A 20,505-nucleotide genomic window follows, 5' to 3' on the forward strand; every position below is an offset into this window, starting at 1 on the left:
TATATATATATATATATAAATGATGGCTTGCCTTATTCCTAAGAGGGCTTATGGATAGGCGGAAAAGGGGTTGAAAAGGTGTTAGGAAATCCCCTGCACCTAAATCTCTCAAAGAAACTCCTCCCTTGTAATTCCGTTATTTTGATTATCATTTTCCTAACATGTACAAAATGTTTTGTAGCATGACAACCTTTTAGCAAATGTTGACAAAAAATTAAGTTACTTTGATGTTTCAATCCTGATAGCAAATTCAGATCCTGAAACCTCAGCCTATGAAATAGGCAAGTAAACTGGCAATAAGCTAAAGGGAAACTTTATTTCTGGCTCTGGGAACTGCAGGACAAACCTGTTTTGTATTGGGATAGGGGAAACATTCACTGGTGGGCTTCTGTGCTTCCACAAAGGCACTCTAAGCACCCCACACATCTGGAAGAAATAAAAGACCGAAGAGGAGGAAGAACGGAAATGTGGAAGGATTGCAGGGCAATTGCCACAAGCACTTTAGGGTCTCTGTCCCCATTAGAAGTCATGAGTATGTGGCTGTTGGGCAGAGCAGCCAGCCACTGAAAGCGCCCCAAGTCAGTGGGAAGTTATTATTCTCCTTTTCTGTCTTAGTCCACCTCAAATGTTCTACCCCATATTTCTAGCCCCTTTGTTTTACAGATAAGGAAACTGAGGCTTAAAACAATGAAGGCACCCAAAGTTCATAGAGCTGAGCAGGAGTCGGGCAGGGATTCTTGCACAGGCAGTCATATGCTAGTGCTCCACTTTGAGCCACTCTGTGTCTCAGGTTTTATTTCTTCCACTAGAGGTAGAATAAACAGTTTATCCATTATCAAGTCATTGAAGCAATCAGCTGAGAACTATATATATATATATGGGGGAGGTCCCATAGCAATGAGAGGAGTAATGGATAAAGTGCCCTCAGGCTCCCTGAAATTCTCCAGGCAGGCAGCCTGCTCATGCCTGAGAAAGGCATCTAGCTATGGCTGTGGCTTGGCTCTTATCATATGCCAAGCACTGAGTTGAGTGCTGACATGGTTTGGCTCTGTGTCCCCACTCAAATTTCACATTCAACTGTACTCCCCATGTTTTGGAAGAGGGGCCTGGTGGGAGGTTATTGAATCACAGGGGCAGACTTCCCTTTTGCTGTTCTTATGATAGTGAGTTCTCACGAGGTCTGGTTGTTTGAAAGTGTGCAGCACTTCCCCCTTCTCTCTTTCCCTCTCCTGCTCTGGTTATGTGAAGACTATGACTACTTCACCTTCACTTTCCACCGTGATTGTGAGTTTCCTAAGACTTCCCAACCATACTTCCTCTACAGCCTGCACAACTGCGAGCCAGTTAAACCTCTTTTCTTTACAAATTACCCAGCCTCAGGTGGCTCTTCCTAGCAATGTAAGAATGGAATAATACAGGTCCTTTTACGCATTATATATCTTTCCATTCTTGTAAAAGCTTTGTCAGACAAAACAATCTGTGTCATATAGCTGAGGAAGCAGGCTTATGTGGCTTGCCCGAGGTCACATAGCTAGTCCTTGACAGAACTGAGAACAGAACCCATGTCACTTGATTCCTAGCCTCAAGCTTTTTGCACTGCCCTGTACCATCCTCTAGGGCTTTGGTGATTTCAGGTCACCCTGTGACTCTGTTGGATGACAGCCTTCTGAAATAAGAGCACATTGATCTCTGGATTTCCTGAGATGGGAATTAGGAGGATGCTTCCTATTGATTCTATTGCTCTACTGTTTCTCCTTGAAGTTGTACAGAATTCCCTTTCCATCAAGCTTTCTTTACAAATAGGGCTTGGGAAAGGCTGGAGGGATGTTTATCTGTCAGGCAGATTTCTCTCTCCTACAGAAATGTTAACCTTTCCACAGACTGCTGCATCTTTCTTAAAAACTTGTAGTAAACCACAAGATGTCTTCTGGGACCAGACTGATGGAGGAGGCACCTGCAAGCATTCTTCAGTCAGACACCAGTTCAGGCTACATGTAGCTCAAGATCTTCTATCTAGCTCGGGAGACAGCAACATATTCCTGAGATTATTCTGCCTTTTGGAGACATGTCTGCTTGTATTCAAATGAGCTGAGAGTAAGCACATAACAACTAATATCCAGCATGCAATAAGAACAGGTCCTAATTACCACTAAACGTGCCAATGTTAAGTATTTCCTTTGTTTTTTCAGTTAGCAACAACTCTGAAAGATCATAAGCATTTTATCTCTACTGTTTTCTTTTAATTTTGTGTCTACTGTCTTTGTTAATACTGTAGGTGGCAACAATTATGGAAGGTACATTTATACGTTTCTATGTTCTTCCTAATTTTTGATGCAATTACATTTAGTAAGGGCTCCGAAAATATTTAGCAGTTAAAAAAATTACTAACTAAATAATTAGCAAGCCTAGTATTATTAAGTAGAATTCTGAAAATTCTGCGAGAGTCTCTTAAGGCCTGACTACATCCAGGTGATCACGAACCTAGACAAACTATGATGAAATGTTTAGGCTTTATTTTCTCACTTTGCACCATATAGAACATAGCCACAGCAAGAGGAAAGTTGGATCATTTTTGAAAATCATTTGAACCACTATTTGTGCTTTAGAAAAATGAAGATGGGGGGGGAGTAAGCTTTGCCTGAATTATCAACATTGCCTATTTTTGGAAAATTCATTATCCAGATAATTAACTATAAACTTTTCTGATTTTATAGATTCTATGTCATGAAATCAAACATTCAATTTTATTTTTCTAAACAATTATTTGCCATCCCATTAAAATATGTTTAATTGACTAATCAACTTCTGTCTGATATTTTACCCTGTATTAATATAAATCCATCCATTCCTTCCTTCATTCATCAGACGCTTATCAAGAAATAAAAATAAGTGAGGAATCAAGCCAGGCAGTGGAAACACAAAGACGTGACATAGTTTTGCACTTGAGAAACTCAGAATTGAACCCTAATGTAGGTAGATGTGTCATAATATTATATATCTGGAAGGAGGCATGGGCATGCACAGGGTTAAAGAAGAGGAAAGCAGTGGAGGGAGGGGCACAGCATTGCTTAGAGAGGGGATAGTTAGAAATGCAAAGGCCCAGAGGAAGGAGGACATGGATTGTGAAAGTAGGAAGAAGAGTTGGAAAGTACTTAGATGCTTCTTCCAAGGCTCATTTTCACTTCACTCCTCCCCTACACAGAAACTTCTCTAGATCTACCTGGATATTTATTTCTTCACTACTAGCATCTAAGTAGTAGTAGAAGCTAAGTACTAGCTTAGTAGCTTCTTAATAGTAGCTTCTACTACTACTTAGATCTAGTAGTGAAGAAATAGGTATACGGGTAGATCTGGAGAAGTTTCTATGTAGTGGGAAGGTTGAAGTAAGAGTGAGAAAATCCCACTTTAGAGTCCTAAAGTTACCTATTCATCACCCTGGTCAATTATTTTTTTCTTTATTTATAAAAAAAGATAATTAATAAACTGCATCTTATAAGCAAGTTTTGTGTGCTTCTTTTTCAGAAAGTCAAATTTTACATCTGGTAACTCAAATGCCTGAAGAGTTCATCTTGGAAGTGATCATGAAAGATTATGAAAGAGCCGGGATATTTGAGGGTGATGCCTGATTATAAGCAAAGTCCTTTGTTATGCTCATAGAAAGGAGATTTGCTTGGACATTAGAAAAAAGGAAAAGAAAGAAAATCTCATAAGCAAAGGGATAAAACTAATGTGATAATAACAGTGTGTTTATTAGCTCTTGAAACAGAGAAACAAATGACAATAAAAACCATCTGAAAGAATTTTACATTTTCTAGAGTCTTGAAACTTTGAGGCTCTTGCTTATTTTAAGGAAACTAAAATAGGGCTGCCCCAACAGAAGAAACTCATGCCTGCCTTTTTGCAAGCAGTAAAAATTCTCTGGTGTCTGAGCCTGAAAATGTCATCAAACTGGGTGGTGTTATTATAACAGTTCTATACTTTTTCTAGGCTAGAGCTTTTTTTCTTCTTTTTCTTTTATTATTGTTGCTATTGTTTGTGAATAACAGCAAGTAAATACAATTATGTGCTTTGAATTGTCTCCCTAAAATTTATATGTTGAAACCCTAAGCCCTAGTACTTTAGAATACAAGTGTATTTGCAGATGGGGCATTTAGAAAGGTGATCAACATAATGAAGCCATTAAGATGGGCCCTAATGCAATCCGATCAGTACCCATATAAGAAGGGAAGAGATACCAGGAATGTGCATAGAGAAAAGGCCATGAGAGAACGCAAGGGAGAAGGCCGCCAGCTATGAGCTAAGGAGAGAGGCCTCAGAAGAAACCAGACCTGCCAACACCTTGATCTTGGAATTCCAACATCCAGAACTTGAGAAAATAAATTTCTGTTATTCAGTTCATCCAGTCCGTGGTAGTCTTCTATGGCAGCTCTAGAAAACTCATACTCGAGCCATGCCACAAAGACTAATATTTCCATCTGTTCCAAATAACAGCAAGAATTGAGAGGCAGACTATTTTAAGAGACCATTTCAGACATTTTTCTGTGATTGTCAATGAAAATAGTCAAACTCTGTAAAATATTTTAAGAAATGTATTCTGAGCCAAATATGAGTAACCATGGGCCCATGACACAGCCCTTAGGGGTTCCTAAGAACATGTGTCCAAGCTTGGTTTTATATATTTCAGGGAGGCATGAGACATCCATCAAGTACACTTAAGAAATACACTGGCTTTGTTCAGAAAGGCGGGGCATCTCAAAGCAGGGGTTTCCAGGCTATAGGTAAATTTAAACATCTTCTGGTTGACAATTGTTTGAGTTTGTATAAAGACCTGGGATTGATAGAAAGGAATGTTCAGGTTAAGATTAAGGTTGTGGAGAACAAGTTTTATTGTGTAGAGGAAGCTCTCAGATAGCAGACTTCAGAGAGAGAGAGAGAAAGAAAGAGAGAGAGAGTGCAGGTTGTAAAATGTTTCTTATCAGACCTAAAAGGGTGTCTCACTCTTAGTTGATTATCTCCTGGATCTGGAAAGGAAGGAAGGAAAATAAAGGGATGTGGAATTCTCTATAGAATGTGCATTTTTCCCATAAAAGACTTTGCAGTGCATTTCAAGGTATGGCAAAGAAATATATTTTGGGGTTAAATATTTCTATTTTCTTTCTTAACTCATAATCTTATGCCATGGTCAGATTGGAAAGTAAGCCATGATATATAGGGTTAAATAAAACCCATCTGATGAGAATTTTATGGTTTTACTCTCTAGACCCCTGGGATAGGAATGTGGGCAAGATAAAAAAAATCAGAGCTTAGTTCTCACTTTCCTGCCTCTAGGAAGAGATGGACTTTGTAAGCTAATATTCCTAAACTGCTGTACCACAAGGCACTGTCCATTTGATCTAAGGAGATTATTTAGATGAGTAATTTCTATGGAAGAAAACAGAAACAACTGGATCTTTCTCCGTACCATTATATTTGATACTTTATAATAATCACATGTGAATACAGCAAAAGCTAGCCTTTCTAGCCCTAAATGAGAAAATAAAAGTTACTAGTAGATGTTATCACTATCAATCATCTAAATAAAAGCTGCTAGTAGATGTTATCACTATCAGTCATCTAAAATATAAAGGAAGGAATCAGAATGGTCCTGCCATTTCTGGGAAAATAACTTTTTTTTTCCTCTCTATCTATCCCTCCTGAGGCTGGAAACCTTATCAGCTCAGGCATTTTAAACAAAAGAACAAACTCTCTGTAGCAAAAGGGTGAAAAACCACGTCTGGAAATAGATGTTCTTACTTGATATTATTATGAGTAGGAAATAAAGAGGTCCTGTTCTTTATTGATTTCTGTCTCTTCATAGTATGCTCTAAATGTTGTGATAAAGAGCCAATTCATTAATTTAGACCTGGCACAAAGAAGGACATCACCACCAATCCCAGCCAAAGATCCAAAACAATTAGAAGGTGTAATCACTCACTGATGCCGAGGAGGGGTAGAGTAGCATGGTGCCTGCAAAAGAAAGGAGGAATTTTGAGATTGCTACTGTGAAGAAAAAGAGATGGGGCCAGGAAATAAGTGAAAAGAATGTCCAAAGATATAGAGGGAGTGACTGAAGTTGGGAGCAAATTAGTAGTAATCTTGAGCCAAACTTAAGACTTTTTCATACCAGCTCCCTTCTTGCACCACCCAGCTCCAAGCAATCGTGAAGACCTCCCATTTCTCACTCTGTGACAGCCCCCAAGTGTGTCCTCTTCTTTGTTCTCCTGATGCAACTCTCTAATTCAGGTAATCTACTCTCTAGCTTGGAGGCAGTGATGGGTGGAGTGGAATGGAGCATAGATAGACCCTGGCATCAGATAGAGTTTCTATCCCAACTCTAACTCATACCAGTATTGTGACCTTGGGCAAGTTATGTAAACTCCCTATTGCTATTTTTTTCTTGTCTGTGCCATTAGGATAATTCCCAGTGCATTCTATGTTATAGCATAATTATAAAGATTAAATGAGAACATGCAAGTAAAATGCTTGAAATATAGTTAAGAGTATACTATTGGCCATTGCTAGCCATCTATGTTGAAAAACAGATAACAAGAAAACCCAAGGCATTCTTCCCTCAAACACTGCCCTTTTTCAAACTCAGTAAGAATGAGTTTTCTAAGATACGAATTATTTAGTCACTTTTCTGCTCAAAACTATTACTTGTCTCACTATTACCATCAACATAAATAACTCTTTGGCAGCCTAATTTAAATCCTTCTTGATCTCACGCAAGCTTATGTCTCTAGTGTGATCTTTTCCCATTTTACTTTGTCCCCCAAACCCCCTACAGTGTATGTTAAAGCCATGCTAACCCATTTGGTCTGTAAAAGCTCTTATTTTCTGCTAATGTTTGGAGTTTGGCACCAGCTGGAGGAATCTTTCTCTGACCTCAAAATTAAGGCCCACTTTCCCTCTTAGTCACTGACATCCACAACTTCTCCTCTCTTTGCATGTTCCACATGACTAAATTGTAGTTGTGTGTCTAGTTTCCTGTTTTCTTAACTGCAATGTCAACTTCAGGAGGTCTAGAACCAAGAAGTCTAATATTCTTAGGCACTGGCACCTAGGAGCTCCCCTGATAGCTATTTATAGTGAATACTTATAATTTTATGTTGCCTTGGCATTCATTTTAGTACACATAGGGTTAACAGTGTCACACCAGAAGCTCTCTTTCTCCTCCTAGTTTCTTCTTGTATTCCATCCAGATGTGATGTCTTCCCTATAAAATCACCTCCTAGTATCCACTTTTCCATGGGAGAAATAGATAACAATCAACCAGGCTCACCTCACTGAGTCCCATGCCCCACATGGAATGTGCTCAGAGGCTGTGGTGATCACTCATAAGTTATAACATGAATGTATGGGACTCTTGTCTGCTTGCTCTAAATCCACCAATGAGAAATCCCCAAAAGAAAACTGTTTGAGCCATACCCTGGTCCCCAGTAAAGGCCTTGACCCACAGGTCCATCTCTCTCTCTCTCTCTCTCTCTCTCTGGCTGCCCACCTGCTGGCTGAGCCTGGTACCCCCACAACCTTCTCATCAGTGCTCATTGGTGCTGCTCTTCTCTGGGACCTATGAGTAATACACTGCTTCTGCTATTTCATGTGTTTTGTTGTGCCACTTCCACTGTGTCTCATCCGACCAACACATCTGAACCTAACTATTCCCCAGTCAGTTCTCCTAGAGAATGGCTGTCTTTGTAGGAATAAATTGGACACAGATCAGACAAGAACGCAAGCAGGTGGCAGTGTAAATAAGTTTCCTGTGAGAGGGATATCTGGTCACAGGTTGGACATGTAGGCATTAGGTTTTCCACTAGAACAAAGAAGTATCCCACAAAAGGCACACTGTAAACACCCACAGCCACCTTCCCAAGAGCACTGTCAGGCAGGGCTGGAGTTTACAGCCACTCTCCTGAGACAGACCTTGCAACCAAATTAAAAGAAAAATATGACATTATTAGTATTAGGAGAAGTAGAAGTACAGTGTACAGAACCATTAATCAGGGACAATAAAGACAAAATATTGCCCAGGACCAAGGTATTCTTGAAAATTTAATGACATACAACTAAATCTCAATAAATGATATTGACATATCTCAAAAAAGAAAGCCTCAAGCGAGAGGGGATGTTTGGTACAGAACATGGACAAAGTAGTCAGAGAAGCTAAGTACATGCTGTCCAAGAGTAACGACAGTAATGGTTACTGTGACTTGCAAACCTAAATACAGAGACAGGTCTCACTCTACAATGGAGATGAATGAATTAGGCTATTAAGATGCCCAGATAATTTTTGGGGGGATCTGATATTATGTTCATCGTGCCCGTTCCCAACCTATATTTGATCCTCCATTTAGATTTGCCAAGGCTATGTATGGATAGGTTAGCAGACTTTCTAGCTGGCTCTTTACTTCTGTTGCTTACAGCAAATTTAAAAAAAAAAAAAAAAAAAAAAAAAAAAAGCTGGGCCAAGCCCAGGGGCTCACATCTGTTATCCCAGCACTTTGGGAGGCCGAGGCAGGTGGATTGCCTGAGGTTGGTCAGGAGTGCGAGACCAGCCTGGCTAACATGGTGAAACCCCATCTCTACTAAAAATACAAAGATTAGCCAGGTGTGGTGGTGCATGCTTGTAGCCCCACCTACTTGGGAGGCTAAGGCAGGAGAATCACTTGAACCATGGGAGGTGGAGGTTGCAGTGAGCCGAGATTGTGTCACTGCACTCCAGCCTGGGTGACAGCAAGACTCCATCTCAAAAAAACAAAAACAAAAATAACCATGGTAGATAGTATTGATATGAATCTATTGTGGGCTTGTTTACAAAAAGACTATCTCTGAAGAAGTGATCAACTCTGCATGCCAGGCAAAAATGACCTTTATAGATCTGCCAAATTAAAATAAAACCTTGGAAATTTGTGACCACACTTAAGTATTGCCCCTCTTGAAGGCCTCTGAGAATTGCCAGCCACCACTTCTGGTGGTTTGTCTGTGGTCTTGCACTCTGTAGTCTTGTTCTTTTATTTAATGGACATGATGGCCCCATTATCTACTGCTATCCACTGTATAACCACACAATTAATTAATAAAACAGGAATAAATTTTTCTGAACTATGTTTTAGTCAATGCCTATTAAAGTGGCAAAATTACTTCTTCTAAGAGTCTTAACGCTTCTTAAGTGTAATTAACTTTACACCTCCAGCATTATTTTTTCTGTTTGGACAGTAAGAAAGAATTATATTGTTATTATGCATTTATTCAGAGAAAGCTTAAAAATAAGTTTCAAAGGTTTATTTATTTCTGCTTAAAGTAATAACTTGTAAATTTGTCTGACAGAAAAACAGACTGCAAAACAAAGTTATTTTTCTGAAGATTTATGTGCTAGCAACAAGTAGGCAGTAATTCAATACGTTGTGGGGAAAACCCCTAGTGCGTGCTTTCATTAATTACTGCCTATTCCGGTCCATCTTTTAGGAATTCCTTTCTTGCAGGTCATCTGTGTTGATCCACCCTTTCTGTTCAAAATGACCGAGGCTAAAAATAGGACCACAAAGTTGGTAATTCCTATAGCAAGATACTGTTTGAGGACGTGTTCCACATTTTGAAACATAGATCACAACAGTAGTCCCTATACCTCTCCTTATTGTTCTCATGTGTAAGCTAGCATTAGAATAAGCTGGAAAGTTTAGAAAATTCACGTGTCGGGATCCCACTCTCAAAACTTCTGATTTAGTAGATCTGAGGTGAAGCTGGAAAACTAGTATTTCTGACAAATTCCGAGGTGACTTTGATGTTTCTGTTCTGGGAACCAAACTTGGGGCTTTTACTTTTCATTTCAGATGGAAAGAAATTTGGTGAAAGGCCGGAAACTTCTTAGACGCTTGCTCTTCATTCTGGCAAGTTTCTGGGTTCATTGCATCCTTGGAAGTGAAACTACCCATAACTGAATTGATATGCCAAAACCCCAAAGAGGCTGAGAGGTTTCAGGTGTGCATGTTAGCCACAGTCATTTCATTTTTAGCTATGTTTATATCCTACAAAATGTGCTTACATCCTACAAAATGGCTTACACTGTCTCCAGGTTTCCTTGGAGGCTTCATCTGAATCTATTCAGTAAGCAGTGCTGCCACCTTCTGATCTTCAACTAAAAATGTGTATTAAAAGTTTTGCTTTTGATTGAATGCATTATGTACTCTGCAAGTATTTATTTTGAAATTCTTTTCTTCATGAATTCCTATTCTCCCTTGGACCTCTTATTTCAAATGCCACTTATTGTTTCTTGTTAGCACATTTCTATACAAAGCCCTTGTACTCTAACCACAGTTGCTCAGCATTGTATAAACTCTGTCCCTGTTAAACCTCTCTCCTTTTATGGGTCTGGAATCATGCACCAAAGAAAAATATCAAGATTACAAAATTTCTTGTGAGTGCGTTGGTTTTCAACCCCTATTTCAAAAGAGACCTCCAAACTCTAGTGCAGAGAGTCATTTTGCAAAACTCCTTTTAAAGCATTTGTTTTAGTTATTCACTGCCACTTAACAGATTTTGCCTCAAGCGCCCTCCCATATGTGTAATTTTACATAATCCAACTATACTAAATGAAACATTATATATGTATTTTTCTTCAGATGGAATAACAGACTATTAGAGCTCATGGGAGGTAGAGAGAATGTAATCTAATCCAATTCTGTAATTTTATCCTGTAGAGCAGGGTCAAATGCTGGTTCAAAATCTTAAATCTTACTTATTGGCCGGGAACGGTGGCTCACACCTGTAATCCCAGCACTTTGGGAGGCCAAGGTGGGTGGATCACAAGGTCAGAATATCGAGACCATCTGGCCAACATAGTGAAACCCCATCTCTACTAAAAATACAGAATTAGCTGGGCATGGTGGCAGGTGCCTGTAGTCCCACCTACTCAGGAGGCTGAGGCAGCAGAATCGCTAGAACCCAGCAGGTGGAGATTGCAGTGAGCCGAGATTGTGCCACCGCACTTCAGCCTGGCGACAGAGTGAGACTCCATCTCAAAAAAAAAAAAAAAAAATCTTACTTATCTAGTGAACCCTCTTCAAATGCAGTCCACTTCTCGGGGCAGACCTGGCCTACAGAAGTCCAAAGTCCATCTCTGAGTCATTTATGTGTTCGAGATAATGGGACAGACACTATGAATGACCAACATGGTTCATGTACCTACTCCTGTGACCTAGGGTCAAGGTTTTTAACCAGATGGTGGGAAAGTCATGCCTTTACAAACACCTGAGGCTCAGAAAAATGTCAATCTCCCAGGGTTACACAACCAGAAAAAGGCACTGTTGGGCCCAGACTAGGGTGTGACTCCGAAACCTTGGAGCTCTCAACAAGTCTCCACTGTCCCAAGTTAGGAGTAGGCAGGGCATCTTGATCTGTACCAGAAAGTGCTGGTTTTATCCATCTTCTACTCCTGGTTCTTCCCATAGAATAAGGAGGCTATGATTCTTCTCCCTGCCTGCCTCCCACTTTATCGCCCTTCTACCTTAGTGGTCTGTTAGCCAAGAAGTCTACCAAGACCTATTTTGAAGCTAAGACTATTCTACACCGTTTTAAGACTTTCAAGTAGATGGGGAAGAGAAGAAGGAAAAGCTGAAGATGAAAGGCCGATTATTATTTACACAGTTGCCACTTCTCTATTAGCACAAATGAGCACTTTGATCATGCGAATATTAATCTCTGTGTCTCAGTTTCCCCATCCAAAGTTGGGCATTAAGCCTCTTAGGATTGTTGTGATAATTAAATGAGGGTTTTTAAGTGAAGTGCTGAGCAGTGATAGACAGATAATAGACATTGAATAAGTAGTGACTCTCACTGCAATTATTTTCATTATTAGCATTATCACCTCAAAAAAGCTGTTCAGGGGCTGGCAAATTCTATCTGCGAAAAACCACTTCTTTTCTCTATTTACAGGCACTCTTTACTACACAAAATACACAACAATTTGAACTGAAAAAGCTTGTTGAATTTGTGCAGACATTGGGGAAAAATGTGTTGATTTTCCTAAGAGTGAATATTTGATTGAAATCATCCATTAGGGAAAAGTACCTTAAAACAAATGCCCCAAGTCCGTCTGCAAAACCAACAGAGCCCAGTGGTTTGGGCAACATGTTGGCACAGGAACAGGCCTGACACTTTAACTTACCCCAGGGTTCCTTTTATTTTTATCCTTTAAAAACAACCTTCTGGATCATACATGACATCCAGTCCTGCTTTATTAACTAGAAACTAAATGAGCATTGGAGAAATTTAATTGAAAGTGATATTCAGAATGTTAATAAGCCCCTGGTCAGGAGAGAGATTGATGTTCCCAGCTGCAAACCAGCCTAGAGGAAGAGTCTCTGAAGACCTTGTCACCAGAGGCACGCTGAGCTTCTGTGTGCTGCTGCTGTCCTCACAGGCTCACTTCCATTGCTCTGCCAGCCATCGCCTGCTCCCAGAATTCTTGCTTAATAATTGTTCCCCAGAGAAGCCCCAAACCACTGGCTCAACAGCAAATCAAGCACCAGGCCAACAGCACACTGTTGCTATCAGAAGTGAAAAAGAAATAGCTTCTCTGAGTGAGATTTTAAGGAAATGAAAAGGATGATGATAGAAAAATTGGGATCAAAATATTTGAATTTATTCTTTTTCCATGCAGAAAACCTAGAGAGCCATGTGTATCCTCCTCTGCTCTGAGAAATAATGTCCTTCTGAAAACATGCATGAAGACAGACTATGCATAATTCAAACCATATTTATATATGTTAAAGAGAATTTCCATTCCTAGAATTTAATATTAAAAATTCTAATAATACTTTGATCTTTGAGTACAACTTTTTATGAAATATTTCCAGGAAAAACTGAGCATATTCTTGAATTTTTCTTTTTTCTGCACAATTCAAAACACAGGTGTCCTGCTTAAATGGCATTCAGTTGATGTTAAAACATTACTATTGACATACCCAGTGATTTCCATGATTATTTCTGACAGATATAGGTTTCAGAAGGTTTATTTTCTATTTTTCCATAACTGAAATAACCTTTTAAAGAAAAAACAGCAAAGTGAAATTTTTCAGTAGTTACGGAAACAAATATTTCAGTGCAAAAATGAATATAATGAAATTCAACTACCTATGTAAGTGGAGCGCCACCAGGTCCAACTTAAAATGTTTATCAGTGGCTTTTCGGAAACCTAGGTTTCTTCTAGAAAAGAAGTGTTAAATGTGTCATTCCACAACAAATAAAAGTGTGAATTTTACAATAAGTGAAGAAAGTCAGTAAAACCATTCCTCATTGCTATTTACCTTGGGGACAGGGGGCACTGAACATCAATTTGAGATCACTGGTTCATCTGAGCCATATGGCTGGCAAGTTTAGCTCTTCCCAACTGAATTATAGAAGAATTTTTACTGAAATCCCTCCGTTCAATTATTCTTACACATTGGGTCTCTAAAATGTTTTTGGCTTGTCATTTCAGTTTAGAAGATGCGGGGAAGTGTAATATACTAGTTACTAGTTGTGAGCACATACTCACGGGAAGACTCAATGACTGGCATTGGACCAATCTCTTCTCCAACACTTATTAGCCTGGCAAATAAACTCTGAAAATGGTTTCTTCTTCTGTAAAAGAGACATAATCAGGATAATCACATCTACTCTAGAGGACTATTTGATAAATGAAGTCATGTCTATGAAAAGATCTATTGCAGTTTGTCTGGAACATAGTAATGCTCAGTAAAAATTATTCATCTTCATCATCATTCTATGAAAAGCTTTGGATGCAATGGGAGAAGCTCTGAGCATCTTCTAAAGATGTGGAGCTACTGAAGGAGAATTTGCATCATCAGATGTTGTCTTTGAAATCTGAAACCTTTGGGGAAGATGGATCTAAGTGAGCCGAGGCTGAAGGTAGGAAGATCATCTAAGGAACTATTATACTAATTTGAGTAGAAGACAGCTTGATGCAGAGCAGCGGTGCTGGGGGATGGAAAGTGGTGAAAAATGGATTCAAGAAGCATGTCAGACTCAAAATTGGAAGAACATGGTAAAAGTCTGAATATGCATAGTGCAGTGGATGGAGAGGAGTTCGAAATTGCTTATGTCAGCCTAAAGAAAGAAGCAAAGGTATCAAATATAATGTGTCTATAAAGCATAGACTGATTGTCCACACCTTTGCTAATGGAGGCTAGGAGGTGTGATGATCATAAATCCCACCCAAATGTGGGGTGGGGTTTTAAAGGAATAGCTTACTTGAGCCAAAGTGAGGACAACTGGCTGGGATACATTTCCAAGTTGCCGTGGGAAATGCTGCGTTTGGCTTGTAACAAGCAGGTTTTCAAAGGTAAAAAGGAACAAAGAGTGGGCTGATACAAAGTTGTTTGGCAGGAATTTTCACTGATTTACAAATGTGATCTGAGAAATCAAAATAGATGATCCTTTATCAACTAAGACAGGCCCCAAGGTTAAGAAAATAAATATTACTTATGGGCCCAGAGTTTAGGGCTCGGCTATCATGACAGCTTCCTAAATTCCTACAGCTTCAAAAAAAAAAACACACAGTTTTGCTAAACTTCCTACAATAAGAGCTATCAGGCAAACTGTCACTTGTTTCTACCTCTTATTTATAACCAAGATCACTGCAAATCTGATTGGACAGGGGAGTGGCCTTACAAACATTCTTTACTTTTAAGCAACTCCAGACCTTAATCCAGACCTTTTTGCCCTTAACTATAGGACACAAAGACAGTTTGTGTTCAGCCAGCTTTTAGAGGCTGCACACAAACTGCCTTTGCGTCCTATAGTTCACCTTTGATGTAAAGAGCCAAATTCCACCTTGTTTTAGCCCCCAAACTCTACCTCAAAGTGAACATGGGATGTGTGTTACATATATGTTTACCCCTTGTACATGTGCTTGACTCTCCTCATATATATGTATAGCTTTCCCCCCAAACCTGCTGAGTATGTATGACTCTATTGTGTTATACAGATCCTGTGAGATATAAAAATCATCCTGTCTTTTCCTTCTTTGAAAAGAGAGCACCTTATGTACATGCCAGAGACTGTCTCTTCCTGGTTTACAAACTGGTATTGCCAATAAAGCTCTCCTTTCTACTATTTAGCCATCCTGGAGATCTTTTGGACAATACAGAGATAACATTGAGTAATGATTGATTATACATTGTTGAACTATAGGTTACGAGTTATGGTGTCCAGTGTGTGGCCTTTTATGTCCACTTGGCATCAGTTAATACACAGTCTGTGGAGCAAGAGGCTTCAAGAGGTAATCGTTTGGCATAGAGGGGAAGTAAGATGTGACTGCTGTCACATTTTAATGCCTCTCTGGGCCTGATAATTTAAAGGGGCTCACATTTCTTAGATAAAAACTGTCTTTTCTTATTTCGCTTCCAACATCAGTGACTTGGTAGAAATAGAGACATCCATCAACCCATTTAAAAAATATATTTTCTTTTCCTCATGTCTCATGACCAAGATCCCATTATAATGCCCAGATTCATTACTTTTGTTGGGCCTATCCTTTTAGATGGGTGTGCAGAGGAGGGAATTACCTATAGGCTAAAGTCTATGACATCTAGTGTTCAAATTATTACCATTATTGTTGCGTTGAGTTTAGCTGTTAGCAATTTATTTATTTAGACATGACATATAAGTCATGAATATTTACTATAATGTAAATTTTCTTTCTGAGGGTTTCTAAATTCCTTGTCAAAGAAGATGGTGAACTGAACAAAGGAAAGGGCAGTTTAAGAAAAAAGAAAGCACTAAAGAGAGTAGAGGGTAGAAATAAAGCAAGATTGGGTCCTTCTTCACTGCTAGGCTCAATAAGGAACTGATCATTGTCCGATAAGCCCCAATGACGGCTGCTATCAAATACGAAAATAGATTGGTGTGCTTCAGTCCTTTCTGATTAACTTTCTCTGAGCTAATGAACTCTTTATTCTTCTTACTTTTTATTATAGAGAAGTGAGGGTTGAACTCAGCCCAAAATTCCCTGAACTGATTGACAGAAGTCTTGCCTAACCTTGGTTCACAAAGAGAAGTTAATGTAGTTTGTCTTTGGAACTGCTGTACATCTTTCCAATGACTACCATCTCCTTACTTGAGCCTTTCTCTTAACTCTCTTCCTTTGAATATCCAGCAATACTTATTCATTCTCAATATGGTGCTGACTTACAAGGCTAAACATTTATGAGGAATTTGTATTTTAACAGAGTTTTCATGAAACTGAAAGCACTTCAAGTCCAAAGGAATCAAGCTTAGAAGCATAGACTGATTATCTCTACTGTTCATACCTTTCCTAATGGAGGCTAGGAGGTTTGATGATCATAAACCCCACCCAAATGTGAGAAACCAGCTAATACTAAACTAATTGGACAGGGTTAGGGAATGTCTCCTCCAGAAAGACTTGTCTGACTTCCCACCTCCATCTCATGAATGTGCACAGGAATAATCCCACCCTTGATAGCTTAAGTGCCCATGTCTGAGTTCCACTGACAACTTTGCTTATCTTCACTATAGTGTTTAACAAGCTCACTCATAGGCGGGTGTTAAACAATGAGAACACATGGACACGGAGAGGAGCACTACACGCTGGGGTCTGTTGGGAGGAAATAGGGGAGGGACAGCGGAGGGTGGGGAGTTGGGAGAGATAGCCTGGGGAGAAATGCCACATATAGGTGAAGGGGAGGGAGTCAGCAAATCACACTGCCACGTGCGTACCTATGCAACAATCTTGCACGTTCTTCACATGTACCCCAAAACCTAAAATGCAATTAAAAAAAAAAAACAAAACAAGCTGGACTGAAATTGGTCATTTCTTTGTTGTTTTTTTTTACCCAATTTTCATCCCCTTGAGGGCAGGAACTGTCTTGTTAATCTCTGTGTACCTGATGGCCAACACAACATCGTACCTAATGAAAAGAGGGCTTTACAGGTGGGAATAGTCTACTGACTGGTTAAGACCTGAGTTTCTCTAATGGTTTGGATACTATTAAACAATCAAAAAATCTTTAGATTCTATAGAACTCCTCTTTAAAAAAGAATGATATTTTCAATATCTACTCCTCAGATCTCCTCTACCCAAAACTCACCTGAGAAAAATCTGTAAAAAGCACGAGGCCAATGGAAGACATTTTAATCATCATTCTTGATAAAAGTAGTGTATTGCTGGCCAGGTGTGGTGGCTCACGCCTATAATCCCAGCACTTTGGGAGGCCAAGGAGAGCGGTTCATAAGTCAGGAAATCCAGACCACCCTGGCTAACACAGTGAAACCCCGTCTCTAATAAAACTACAAAAAATTATCTGGGTGTGGTGGCAGGCACCTGTAATCCCAGCTACTCAGGAGGCTGAGGCAGGAGAATCACTTGAACCTGGAAGGCAGAGGTTGCAGTGAGCTGAGATCACGCCACTGCACTCTAGCCTGGGTGACAGAGCAAGATTCCATCTCAAAAATAAATAAATAAATAAAATAGTGTAGTGCTAAGTCTAGGGAAAAATTATAAATAGATAATTTATAAGAATTGCCATTTTATTTAGAAGAGAACTATAAATTTTCTTCTTGGCTTCCCCTCTCCATATTCAGGGTCTTTATGACATCTTTACTCCTATAATTCCCTCTATCCAGGCCTTTCCCTTGGTCAGTACCACCTATAATCTTCCCTTACCTCCCTCATATAACATAAATGAGAAAACTGGCATTTGTCGCTAGTTATGGAGCCAAGCCTTATTCTGGGTCCTTTACATAAACTGTCTTGTTTTATTTTCTCAACGACACCATAATGTACTTGCTATTAACTCATTCTACAAAGAAGGGAGCTGAAGTTTACAGAGTAACTTGCCAAAAGTTGCCCAGATAAGGAAGTGACAGATTCAGAACTACAGTCTTAAGTTGTCTGGATGCAAATCATAAAATATTCCCACCAACCAGCTATTATTTTCTAAGCTGGGCTTTCAAAGGCGATATTTTGATCTGTGAATATCATGTAATACTGAGTGTGAAGGATCTAGCGGATTCTTTTCTATCAAGACCATAATAATGTGTGCATTATTACAGAAGTATGCCTGCAAGTCATGGCAGTGACTCTGAGGCAGGCACTTTTGGGCAGGGCTGATCTGCAGAATCAGGAAATTAGCTAAGGACTGAGAGGTAAGGTTCACAATTGAATGATGAAGAGAAGCAGGTCAAGAAGAATGAGAGCAGAGCTAACAGACTTGCTAAATCAGTTATGCTTCTTTTCACCCTCAAAATTGTGCTTTTGAATACTGGCGAAACAAGGAGAAAAGTTTATTCAAATCTTCCCACTGAAAAGGATAAAGATTTGCACATAGCCAGATTAAAAATTAAAATTGACGTCACTCCAAATGCTTAATTCAGAAATAGCAAGATCTCTTTTGGAAGCTGTCAACTTTGACAACATATTTTGTTTATAAGGATGCAATGGGAAGGCCCATGCAATGAGTGTTTCAAAGCACCCTTTCAGCAATCTGCAAGCTAAGCAGGGCAGGCATTAAGAAGATTATAGAATGAATGCACACCCTAAAAGAGTCTTTGGAGGCAATGGAGTCCAATTTCTTCATTTACATACACGAAGAAGTCAGAGCACAAGAAAAAGCAGTGACTTCTTTATCTAGGCACTGCAAATCAGTGTAGTCAGGGTAGGAAATGTTCCTCTGTGTAACCTATAAACTCCAATAAATGGTAGCTTAGCCCTTAAAAGTGTTTCTTGCTAATGCAAAGTCTGCTGCATTTTGGGTAGTTTTCCAGGGCAGCTCTTTTCCAAGACATGAGTTTATAAAGCTTTGGAGTTTCCATCTTGCAGCTTCGTCATCTCTACATATGCCTTTCAGAATCACTGTGATAGGCAAAGAATGCTAATGGGTTGCCAGGCCAGTCATAGCTGCAGCTCAAAAATGACATGCATAAATTCTGCTCCAGTCTACCTGCCAGAAGTGTAATATGATCCTGATTAAGGGTACGAGAAATGCATATTTCATGTGTCCAGAAAGTAGAGGAGAACCAGATATGGGTGAGCACCAGTCATTTCTACCACGGAAGTAGATCTAAAACCCAGGTTTCCTGGTACTCAGACAATTGTTCTTTCCACAGCTCATATTCCCTGAGCATTGTTTGTAATGCATGGTGGAAATTGCAGAAGACAAATTGAAGATGTCAGAAAACTCAAATGTTTATCTTAACTCTAAATATTTTTTTGTTTCCAATAATTTTAGGAAAATAAGTTTTATTTAGCTTCATTCCTTCCAAATATAACTGACGACCTTAAGAAGAATTGTCAGATTTCTAGGGGATGTCATCTTTATTTCCTCCTTTAACCTTAGCAATAAACTATTAAGATTGTCACTACTAGCTCTTGTTTCAATATGAATGTTTAATTTCCAAATTACAGAAAAATTAATAAGTTATCTAACTAAAAAAAACTAAAAAGACAAAATTATATTAAAGAGACCTGGAGTTCACAGAAACTCAATAGAAAGTCATCAGGAAGCCAAACTTCTGACAAAATGGAATTGGGCCTCATACAGAATGTTCAGAATTTTTGCAAGTTCTCTTTGATTTTCCCTTCCTGTCTCTCAATCTCTGTCTCTCCCAAAGCACAGAATGAAGCTGTTCTCCTAAGTTCCCTGATGTGTGTAAAGTCTTGATCTACCAAAAACAAACAAACAAACAAACAAAAACAATTGCTCTGGGTTCCTTCTCTGAGTTTTCATTAACTGATCTCAAATGAAAGGAGTCTGTCAACACACTCAACAGATTTTGTCACAAACAGTTGTCTGCTCTGCAGGCCCAATAGACTTTATGCCAGTCCATTGTATGTTCTTCAAGCCCATTGAGAGTTCCTAAAAATAATTTGCTAACACCTTTAAATGATCTATACTTCCTCATCTCCTTCTTCTAAGAAGAAAAATATATAACCATTTGTACCCCATTGTGTGGTGGGATAATTACTCTGTGATTTTGCTCCCCATTCAAATTATCAAACTTATGTCCCTTTTCTCCTTTTAATATATCTTTTGTTGTTTGATTTTCAGTGAACCTTGAAAAGACAAAGGGGAAAATGGCCCCTACAATACCTTAGTTGCAAATTTCAAAATATTGTTTACCTGGCTCATTCCTGTATGCCCTATGTCAAAGGCCCTCTTGTGGATCAGTTGTCTGTAGATCAAGAATCTATCTGCATGCAAACCACTTTGGTCCTGGTTAGAGAAGTTGGAAAAGCAGTGGGCATGAACACTCTACTTTGGCAGGAGCAAGGGCAGAGCACCTTGCCACAGAAAGGGGGCTGAGTGGGCAGGTAGCAATGGGTATGTCTGATCTTGTGCAAGGTCACAATGCTAGTAAATGTTAAGGTGAGACTTGAGTGTAAAATTGCCTGACACCTCAGTATCAAGCCAAATGAGGAAAAATGAAGAACGAGTGCCTAGGCTGGAA

At 39.3% G+C, this 20,505-nt stretch overlaps 1 protein-coding gene and 1 long non-coding RNA gene across 2 annotated transcripts in view; one reads left to right on the plus strand and one right to left on the minus strand.

Moving 5' to 3' along the window:
* Positions 1 to 20,505, minus strand: part of DPP10 (dipeptidyl peptidase like 10) — a 1,433,428-nt gene that overhangs the window by 1,121,464 nt on the left and 291,459 nt on the right. The gene's annotated exons all lie outside the window — the stretch shown is intronic.
* Positions 1,165 to 15,308, plus strand: LOC116531790. The gene is made up of 3 exons (XR_004260584.1): positions 1,165 to 1,380; positions 5,378 to 5,382; positions 15,295 to 15,308. It is a non-coding gene; the product is annotated as an uncharacterized LOC116531790 (long non-coding RNA).

This window comes from Sapajus apella, unplaced genomic scaffold, assembly GCF_009761245.1.
Source record: "Sapajus apella isolate SASKATOON/1434 unplaced genomic scaffold, GSC_monkey_1.0 scaffold72, whole genome shotgun sequence".
Classification (NCBI taxonomy): Eukaryota; Metazoa; Chordata; class Mammalia; order Primates; family Cebidae; genus Sapajus; species Sapajus apella.